The sequence below is a fragment of the Phalaenopsis equestris genome, unplaced genomic scaffold (assembly GCF_001263595.1).
Source record: "Phalaenopsis equestris unplaced genomic scaffold, ASM126359v1 Scaffold234275, whole genome shotgun sequence".
NCBI classification, from domain to species: domain Eukaryota; kingdom Viridiplantae; phylum Streptophyta; class Magnoliopsida; order Asparagales; family Orchidaceae; genus Phalaenopsis; species Phalaenopsis equestris.
In genome coordinates, this window is record NW_018252195.1 from 193590 (window position 1) to 201831 (window position 8242).

Sequence of the window (8242 nt, forward strand, 5' to 3'; positions counted from 1 at the left end):
GAGTTTTGTGTTGTTTATGAGAGTTATGTGTTAGAGAACTATTTAATTATGAGTATAAGAGTTTATTTGAGTTAATTAGAGGTTGACGTAAAGCGGTACGCAGTCCATTTCCTTAGAAAATGAAATCTGGAAAAATTAGGCGTTGGCGCCTGAGGCGCCAAATTCCCGAAAATGCCCAGTTTGCTTAAAAACCGCAAAATTGCCCAGTAAAAAGTAAAACACCATTTTTACTGCTTTGGTCATCTCCTACCTCTAAATCGTGACCTAGGGCTTCACATTGTGTGCATTTGAGAAAATTTCGAAGGCCAAAGATCTTAGATTTCATCTTCTCTTAGTAAGAGCTTCACTTTAACATAGAAACTTTTTATTTTCACCATGGATTTGTCCTACATTATGGGAGATCCAAAATTTGGGATTTTTTATGAAGAAGTTTAAAGAAAACCCATGGTGAAAAGTTTCTTACCAAATAATCTTACTTGCAGAGTTAGATTTTTGATTTTGTAATTTACTTGGATTTTCATAGAAATTCCAATAGCTCCACGAGTAAAAAGAGGAAAACATACGGAAGATTTTGACGCGAGGAGACTCATCAACTATAAGGCCCAACAGTGTTACAATACTCAAATGGAATCGAGAAAATTGATCCAGGAACAGACATTTGCTAACCTGGGTGGCGAGATCGAGAGGTTGATCGTCGCCAGAAATTGGGAGAGGTTTTGCTACTTCATTTCAGTAGCTATTGTACCTATGATTCTGGAGTTCTATGCCAACTTGCGATTCACTACAGATGATCACATCCTTGTGGAAGGTAAGCAAGTTAAGTTTTCAAGCGAAAGGATCAATGCATTTTATATACTTAGAAATATGTTTCATTGTGAATATGCTACATTTGTGATGACTGATTCATCACTGGATGAAGTAATTGTCTTTCTGAATGATGGAAGAGGAGAATGAAAAATTAAAAATAATAAGAAATTTAATTTCTTCGCTTCCATGATGACTTTTCAATCAAAGGTATGTCATTACTTCACCTAGATCTATTAGAACTTGGGGAGACTTATCACAAAAAAAATTATCTAAATATTTCCCACCTTAACAAACCACTAAGCTTAGAAAAATATTACATCTTTTTGGCAGTTTGAAGGAGAATCAATTTATGAAGCTTGAGAAAGATTTAAAGTTCTCCTTAGGAAGTTTCCACACCATGTGTTGCCAGATTGGTTAATAATTCAAAATTTTTATAATGGATTGGTTGAATTTCTTATATCAATAATTGAAGCTATTGGTGGTGGATAATTAATGTCAAAACCATTTGATGAAGCATATTCTTTAATTGAAGAAATGACTACTAATAATTTTTCAATGGCCTTGTGAAAAGGTAAATCCAAAAAGAGTAGCTAGTATTCATGATTCTGATGCATTATCTATGATGGTTACCCAAATAGTTGTTATATCAAAGAAGATAGATCAATATAAAAAAAATTATTCTCAGACACCACACGTGCTTGAGGAAAACTACAATCCTCATGAGGAGGAGGATGGACTAATTTAATAATAGCTCAATCTTACTAACTGCAGCCCTATTTATGAGCTTGAGTCAAACTTAAATTTTTCCACCCCGACAAACAGTTGTGGAGGGTGGATGAAATTTTCTCTTATGCATTAGGTGAAATACTTCTCTTAAAAATTTTAACTTTTATACTTCAAAATATTGTAGGATTTACATTGTAGTGTGCATCTAGAACAAATGAGTTATATTAAAAAATAGCTATGCAAATCTAAAGAACTTTTGTATATATTAATTTGAGATTTTGTTTCATAAACCTTTAATAATATTCTTGAATGTTGATATAGATCGTGAGTTAAGCTTTGACATGCAAAACACTTGTTGATATGGCCTCTATTTCATATCCAGTCCAACATCTAATGCGAGATTGATTGTGGTGATGATTTTATTTAGTCATTTGAAAATTGGTGGATCCTAATATCATAGATTTATGCTTTCATGGTCTTGATGAAGAAATCGACATGAATTGTCTCTACAAACTTGTTAGGTAAGTGAAGAAGTCTTCAAGCCCTTTTTGCTTTTTATTTTGGTGGGCTAGACAAAGATCTCATTTCAACTTTTTAAAATTTCAAAATTTCTTATGTTTTGACTTTATGCTTTGATGAACTTATTAAAGGAATTAATCTGAATTATCTCTACAAACTTGTTAGGAGGACTTGCATACCTTAGATCTTGAATTTGTGCCTTGATAAACTTCTTAAAGGATGCATGTGAGTGGCCTAGCCCTTGGGCTTATATTAAATCTATGATAAAAAAGTATCGGTTATGTGCTTGGAATTTTATTGGACTTATTAACAATTGAGTCATCTTTAGTTCAGCTTTGAGGCTTGAATGAACCTTTAGAGAACTTATTCGATCATATGCTTTATGTTTTATTGAACTTGTTGGAGAAGATAAATTCCATCGTTAAGTGCTTTATACTTGATTAGAACTTTTGAAGTAATTTGAACATTTTAAATTTGAAGATGACACTGAGCTCAATTTGATGTTTTTTAAGCAATGATCATTATTTTTTATTTTTCTTAACCTTGTGAACCATTAAGAAAATCTCTTTGATATAGTACACTCGAATTTATCAAATTGAATAGGCTTGGAACTTAATAGCCTTTAATATCACACTGGCTTAATAAGGGCTCCTTTACTAATATAATTTTTATAGATTGTTGAGTAAAGAAAGTTATAAGTGACTCAATCTTATTTCGACTTGTTGAGTTTGCCATTTTTTACCTATTCAAGTCCTAGACTTGAGCTGCAGAGAACTTATGCTTTTCCAATTCAATAGATTGAAGCTTATAGATTTGGTGGGCTCTTTTTATCATCGCAAGGCCTTAGAATATGTATATGTATGTATATATATATATATAAATAAAATCTTTCTTATATATAAGAAAGATTTTATTTGAATACATAGCTATCTTTCAATTATAGATTATCTATTTTATTTAATCTTAATCGATCAATTAGTTGAGGAAGTATCCTAGATGTTGATTGATCCCGACTTTTTATATAGATGTAAAATGCGATGTATGCGATTATATGTTTAATTTCCTTAAAAGTTATTCTTAATTTGCAACAAAGTCTATGTAAGTTTTCCACTATGAAACAAATAAAAATACAATTATAATTTTAAAATGGGATACTACGCAAGTATACGTATCGTTATCAAGTAATATAGGACTTTTTGATTAAGCCCAGAATATCGATCCCACAGAAAAAATTGCTATATGCTTTTTTAAGAAAACTAGAAAAATTAGAAATTTTAGATGACAAAAATCTTATTAGCAAAATATTCTTACTTAAACTTAAGATGTTAAAATAGGAATACAAATTTGATTCTTTTTGTTATTTTTTAGTTTATGAAAATAAAGTAAACAACTAATTAACTTAATTAAGTACTTGCAAGATGAATGTTATATAAATAAAATATTTTTTCCTTATCATTAATCAGTAATAAGTAGAGAAATTATGTTGTGGAAGTATTCTAAATGTGTTGTGTCAAATAGGAGCAATAATATTCTTTACCCTTACTAGAGCTGCTATAAAGAACATTGACTAATCTATAGTTTGAATAGTCTTGAAGACCAGCTAGGTAGGGAAGATACTATCTCTCACTCTAGAGTTCCCTACTCTAGAGTTCCCTCTTCTCCCTCCACCTGGGGGTTAACATCTCATATCAAAACCTAAAACTGTAAATCAAATTGGGGACTTTATTCTGTCACTCTAAAGTCCTCTACTTCTACACCCTTGAAAAGTTTATTTTCCTATTTATTTGCACTCAACCCCATGAACTACATTCTCATTCAGAAATTAATATGTGATTCTAACCATTTGTTGATTGAGACAATAACATCTCGGATCTTACATGTTCTCACAACAGGTATTAACATCTTAATTAGTCAAATCAAGAAGTAAATGAAGTGCAAGGTTTTAAATCATCACAACTTCTTCCAACATTGAAACATAGTACTCACACAACTTCCTTTCAACGCTTGATCACTTATCATTTTAAGGAAAAAGATAAACAAATCTACTCAGAATTCATGGAGAAAACACAACCACACATGAGTTTAAAAGTAGAAATCATGCACACAAACAAGAAATCTAAATTAAAACCAAATGTAGTCACAAAGATAAATACTTATCTCAAATCCTCTCCATCAAATGTCTTGAAGTTCTATTGAATTCTCTCCCTTCACTCACAATACAAACTAAACACTCAAAATAAAATAAAAAGAAAAGTGGTCGGCGGCGGCGGTGACGATGAGAGGCGACAGTGGCGACTTGGATGGATGATGACTGTAAAGTTGATGGGTGGTTGACCTCCTCTCTTGGAAAATCTAAGTCTTTTCTTATCAAAATCCAAGGGGTACCTTGGTGTCTCTTCAAAATGGTGTCTTCATTCAATGAATCTTCTAGAAGTTGCATTCTCAAAAGCTAATTGAATAAATGTGTTCATGGGCTATTTCCCACATTTTTACCAAGGGTTGCTTCAAACACCTATTCAAAAATCCGTTCAAATTAAATAATTCATCTCATAACTACTTTTGGTGCTTAAGCGCGGAGTACCTGGTGCTTAGGAGCGAGATCTCTAGCGCTTATGCGTCAGCCTTAGGCGCCCCAGTTCATTTTTGCACCTTTCTTCATTTTTGCTCCATATTTGACCATTTTTCACTCTTTTTAGCATTTTTCATCCATTTGATTGTACCTGAAAGAAAAACACACAAATATATTTCATTAAAGCGCAATATCTCAAAAAAATATATATAAATGTGTATAAAAATACTATATATTTTAGGTGTATCACTAATGACTTGAATTAGTCAAATTGGATGGCCTTTGTAACTAGACAACTCTTATCATCAGACTAACAAGATAGGTGTTTTTTTTTGCATCAGTATTTAATGTCACATACACTGGATGTTCACTTGATTCTTATAGGATTGTTTTTAGTCTTTTGTAGTCAAAGATATCTGATAGGATCTTCTGGTACATGCCTCGAGCATGGAATCAGAATTGATATCGATTCATCCCAAACTACAAGGATTCACTGTGGGGTGATGTTAATTTTGTTACGTGAAATATTTAATGCCCATTTTGACAATTAGAGGTCATATACTGTCAATTCGGAGCCCCCATGGTCAAGAGCCGTCACTCCCACACGACGTTCATGCACCTCTCTAACTGTGGTTTGATGTCGTTACAAATGCCACCCTTGTTGCCACTACATAAAACAGTAAAGATCTACTGTTTTCTGTAGTTCTAGCCGACCCATTGCCTTATCCTTTCTCGTCCTTGCTGCCCTCATTATTTTAGCCCTTCACCATCGTAGCTGCAACACACAACGCCTTCTCTTTATTGTTTTCATGCTGTCAGCAGCCCCCAAACAGCAACCAACTGCAGTTTAAGTGCCGCCCCAAGCTGTCTTATTGTTCTAGCGACTGCCCATCCCTCCTGCCACCTCCCTACAACTGCAACCCTATTTCCTCAGCCACCAACCGCCATCTAGCAGCCTCTGTCCTCGTCATCCTTCACAGACGCCTTTTAATGTGTTTATGTTCTCAGGTTTGTTTGTCGTTTATTTCTTATTTTTTCGTATCATGTTTATAATATGTTCGGAATTTGGAAATAATATTTATATTTCCATTGTGGTTTGGGTTAACTCCGATATCAACAAGTCTAAATGGTTATACTTGCGATGAATTCAACAAGTGATATTATTTATACTTGTAAAGGAGTAAGAAGAGTTTTATCTTAACTTAATAGAAATTTAAATGGTTATCCTTCAAATTTTATTTAGGAGTATTTCAGTACGAAATTCTCTAGTGAATTTTATTCAATTTTTTAATATGTTATATTAGTTCAAAATGATATAATAAAAGAGATAACAGTGAGTATTAGCTCAATTTTAGGTAAAAAAAACCCCCCACCGACAAATTATGTACGTGTTGCCCAAATTAGTCTACGAGCCCCCTAAAAGCATAAAGCAAATTACAATATATTAAAAAACAGAACAAAATTTGTAAAAGCCATTAACAACTATATATTTTAACTTTAAAAAAGATAAGAGTTCTAAAACTAAAAATGAACAGTTATTGTTATAAATATCAGGGAAATTTACATAAATACCACAATTTTTTCTGTATTTACATATCTAGAACCTAAATTTTATAATATTTTGATGTTAAATTTTATGCATTGAAAAGAATTATTTCACTTTTAAAATATTACTGATAATAATATTTTTTTTTTATATCATGTTAAAGATTGAGTGGCATGTATATAAATATGAAAATTTTAAGTCTTAAATATGTAAGTCTTATATATGTAAATATATATGTAAATATATAAAAAAAATATGTGGAATGTAAAAAAATGCCTCAAAGTACTTTTATTCATTAAAAAAGAGATACATATCCCCAATTAAATCGTACTTTCCGTGACAATATTAGGTGACAAAGCAGACGTGGTTGTCTCATCCTCTTATCATAAATCTCAATGAATTAAATTATCCCTCTACTAATGGAGTCTCAAATTTAAAGAAGAGGAGAAAGTTACAACACTCGTACCACACAATTCAGCTAACTTCTAACTTCTTTTTTTAGTTACATATATAGCACTTAAATTTTAATATCACATTAAATTCAAATGTTAAATATGTAAATACATAAGAATTACGTAAGGTCTGTAATGTAATTGATAGAATCTTCTCTACGATTAGAAGATTCAGATTCAGCAATAAGAATTATGTAATATGCATGTAATTTTTTTTAAAATAATTGTTACAGATATGAACAAGATATATGATTAAAAAATGACATTTATTTTCACGAAAAAAAAACATACATTTGTCAGGGCCTCATTGTAGGTGCGTTGAGGGTGACAGTTTTGGCTTTCAGAGTAGGATTTAACTCGACTTTTTATGCAAACATTGCAATTTAGCAAAATTAATGAATTTTACGTGATATAATTATTTTAAGTTCTCACGTGTCATTCCTAATAGTGACAAATCACCCCCGTCTCGTCAGAGTCACTTATTAAATAGCCTAAGAGGAGCTTTGAAATTTAGTTAGAACTGTTTTTAAATTTTAGGAAACCATTTTAATTTAATACAACGAAACAACAATATCAAAATCTTTATCTCACTGAGTGGGGTCGGATACATGAATCATTTTTCTCCATTACGTCCTATTTAGTGTCGTATTTTCATTTAAATCTTATAAATTAAGATCATTTTTAATATAATATGTCCAATTCTTTCTAGGCCTACCTACGACTTTTTTTAACATAAATTGAATCTAAAACATTTATTCTTCTAATCGAATCATCAGATGGTCGACGTTTAATGTGACCAAACCATCTAAGATGACTCTCTCTAATTTTGTTTGTCACTAGAGTTGCACCAACCCTATCACGTACATATTCATTTCACATTTTGTCTCTAAGTGTAAACTAATCATTCTCATCTCGACACACTTAACTTATTATTCTCGGCAACACTTAGCTATATGCTTCTCTTTTGAAGGCAAACATTCAGCGCCATAGAGCATTGCAGGTCTCACCACCGTCTTACAAAATATTCCTTACAATCTAAGGGGTACATTTCTATCACACAATAGACCCCAAGCATTCCTCCGCTTCAACCAACCAACTTGAATTCTACTAATAACATCCCCATCAATATCACCACTACTTTGAACAATATACCTGAGATATCTAAAACTTTCACACCTTTTAATAATTTGATCACTCATAGTTGCATTTCATAGTTGACTCATAGTTGCATTTCTGTCACTAGAGCTACTACTACTAAAATTACATTCCATGTATTCATTTTTATTTCTACTCAAACGAATGCCTTTAGGCTCAAAGGTAGACCTCCATAATTCAACATTACTGAGCTTTTTCTTCCATTGTATCCACAAGACATACACCTAGGTACATCCTCCTGTAAGGGTCCAGTAAAACCATCCATAACTAAAGCAAAAAGATATGGGCTTAAAGTCGATCCTTGATGTAATCCAACATAAATAGGTAAAAACTGTTCAATTCTTCTTATGTTCGAACACAAGTAACAGGTCTTGTATACATACATATCTTCAGTGACTTGAATGTAATTGATATCAACACATTTCTTCTCGAGAACTCTCCAAAGAATATCTTTTACAATCTTATCGT